The sequence below is a fragment of the Ursus maritimus genome, unplaced genomic scaffold, assembly GCF_017311325.1.
Source record: "Ursus maritimus isolate PB19 unplaced genomic scaffold, ASM1731132v1 scaffold_30, whole genome shotgun sequence".
NCBI lineage: Eukaryota > Metazoa > Chordata > Mammalia > Carnivora > Ursidae > Ursus > Ursus maritimus.
In genome coordinates, this window is record NW_024425564.1 from 28,121,942 (window position 1) to 28,125,354 (window position 3,413).

Sequence of the window (3,413 nt, forward strand, 5' to 3'; positions counted from 1 at the left end):
AGAATAGATATTATTTCTTCTTTGAATGTTTGGTAGAATTCCCCAGGAAAACCGTCTGGTCCTGGAGTTTTGTTTTTTGGAATTTTTTTTATCACTGTTTCAATCTCTTCATACTTCCTGTTTCAGTCTTGGTAGTTTATTGGTTTCCAGGAAGGCCTCCATCTCTTCCAGATTGCTTAATTTATTGGCATAAAGCTGTTGATCTTTCCAATAATATCTTTCCAATTTCATTGGTGTTGGTTGTGACCTCTCCCTTTTCATTCATAATTTTATTAATTTGGGTCCTTTTTTTATTCTGTTGGATAAGTCTTGCCAATGGTCTGTCAATTTTATTTAGTCTTTCAAAGAACCAGCTTCTAGTTCTGTTGATCTGCTCTACTGTACTCCTGGTTTCTAATTCATTGATTTCTGCTCTAATCTTGATCAACTGCTTTCTCGAGCATGGATTAGGCCTGTCCCTCTGTTGCTGTTCCAGCTTCTTGAGGTGAGAATATAAAAACTGCAATTTAGATTTTTCTGTTCTTTTGTGTGAGGCTTGGATGGCTATGTATTTTCCCCTTAGGACTGCCTTTGCAGTATCCCATAGGTTTTGGACCGTTGTGTTTTCATTCTCGTTGGTCTCCATAAATTGTTTAAATTGATTTTTGATTTCCTGTTTTATTGAGTCATTCCTGAGCAGGATGGTTCTTAGTCTCCAAGTGTTTGAGTTTCTTCCAAATTTTTCCTTGTGGTTGAGTTCCAATTTCAGAGCGTTGTGGTCTGAGAATATGCAGGGAATAATTTCAGTCTTTTGTTATCAGTTGAGACGTGTTTTGTGCCCCAGAACATGGTCTATTCTTGAGAATGTTCCATGGGCATTAGAATAGAATGAGTATTCTTTGGTTCTGGGGTGTAGTGTTCTATATATGTCTATGAGGTCCAACTCATCAAGTATGGCATTCAAAGCTCTTCTTTGTTTGCCGATTTTCTGCTTAGGTGCTCTATTTCTGATAGTGGAGTGTTGAGGTCCCCTACTATTAACGTATTTTTATGTATATGTCTCTTTATTCTGGTTAAGAGTTGGCTTATGTATCTTGCTGCTCCCCTGTTGGGGGCATATATATTTATAATTGTCATATCCATTTGTTGGATACATCCTTTAAGAATAATATAGTGCCCTTCTGTATCTCTAACTATAGTCTTTAGTCTAAAATCCAATCTGTCTGATACAAGAATTGCTACCCTAGCTTTCTTTTGAGGTCCATTGGCATGAAAGATGGTATTCCATCCCTTTACTTTCAGTCTGAATGTATCTTAGGTTCAAAATGAGTCTCTTGTAGACAGCAAATGGATGGGTCATGTCTTTTTATCCAATCTGCAACCCTGTGGCGCTTTATGGGAGCATTTGGGCCATTTACATTGAGACTGATTATTGAGAGATATGATTTTAATGATGCCTTGTTGCCTGTAAAGTCTTTGTTTCTATAGATTGTGAATTTCTGTTCTGTATCACTCTTGGGGCCTTTTTACTTTTATAGAACCCCCACTTAATATCTCCTGTAGGGCTGGTTTCGTGGTTACAAAATTGGTCAATGACTGGCGATTCTGGAAGGTCTTTTTCTCTCCATCAATTCTGAATGACAGCCTTGCTGGATAAAGGATCCTTGGCTGCATGTTTTTCTCTGAAAGAGCTTTAAAAATGCGCCCCCCAACCCTTTCTCTCATTCCAGGTCTGTGTAGACAGGTCTGACGTAATTCTGATACCTTTGCCTTGGTATGTGAGAAATTTCTTTGCCCTGGCCGCTTTCAATACTGTATCCTTGGATCTAATATTTGCGAAATGCACTATGATGTGACGTGGCGTAGGTTTGTCGTGGTTGAGCTTGGGAGGGGTCCTCTCTGCCTCTTGGACATGAAGGCTTGTTTCCTTTGCTAGATTAGGGAAGTTTTCAGCTACAATTTGTTCAAATATCTCTTCTAGACCTCTGTTTTTCTCCACCCCCTCGGGGATGCCGATGATTCTGACATTGGAACGTTTCATTGAATCAGTAATCTCCCGTAACCTACATTCTTGAGATTGGATTTTTTTGATCCAAGTTTCTATTCTAACTTTCTCTTCTACTAACCCATCCTCCAATTCGCCGATATGTTCTTCTGCCTCATTCACCATGGCCATCAGAGGCTCTAGTTTTGACTGCATTTGATTCATAGAATTTTTAATTTCTGCCAGATTTGCTCTCATTTCCACCCTTAGAGATTCTGTATTCTCATTAATATTTTTGGAAAATACATAGCCATCCAAGCCTCACACAAAAGAACAGAAAAATCTAAATTGCAGTTTTTATATTCTCACCTCAAGAAGCTGGAACAGCAACAGAGGGACAGGCCTAATCCATGCTCGAGAAAGCAGTTGATCAAGATTAGAGCAGAAATCAATGAATTAGAAACCAGGAGTACAGTAGAGCAGATCAACAGAACTAGAAGCTGGTTCTTTGAAAGACTAAATAAAATTGACAGACCATTGGCAAGACTTATCCAACAGAATAAAAAAAGGACCCAAATTAATAAAATTATGAATGAAAAGGGAGAGGTCACAACCAACACCAATGAAATTGGAAAGATATTATTGGAAAGATCAACAGCTTTATGCCAATAAATTAAGCAATCTGGAAGAGATGGAGGCCTTCCTGGAAACCAATAAACTACCAAGACTGAAACAGGAAGTATGAAGAGATTGAAACAGTGATAAAAAAAATTCCAAAAAACAAAACTCCAGGACCAGACGGTTTTCCTGGGGAATTCTACCAAACATTCAAAGAAGAAATAATATCTATTCTCCTAAAGCTATTTCAAAAAACAGAAACAGAAGGAAACCTACCAAACTCATTCTATGAGGCCAATATTACCTTGATCCCCAAACCAGGCAAAGACCCCATCAAAGAGGAGAATTACACACCGATTTCCCTAATGAATATGCACGCCAAAATCCTCAACAAGATCCTGGCTAATAGAATCCAACAGTACATGAAAAGGATTATCCATGACCAAGTGGGATTCATACCTGGGATGCAAGGGTGGTTCAACATTCGCAAATTGGTCAGTGTGATACATCATATCAACAAGAAAAGAATCAAGAACCATATGATCCTCTCAATAGATGCAGAAAAAGCATTTGACAAAATACAGCATCCTTTCCTGATTAAAACCCTTCAGAGTGTAGGGATAGAGGGCACATTCTTCAATCTCATAAACACCATCTATGAAAAGCCTACAGCAAATATCATTCTCAATGAGCAAAAGCTGGAAGCCTTTCCCTTAAGATCAGGAACACGACAAGGATGTTCACTCTTGCCATTATTATTCAACATAGTACTAAAAGTTCTTGCAACAGCAATCAGACAACAAAAAGGGATAAAAGGTATCCAAATCGGCAA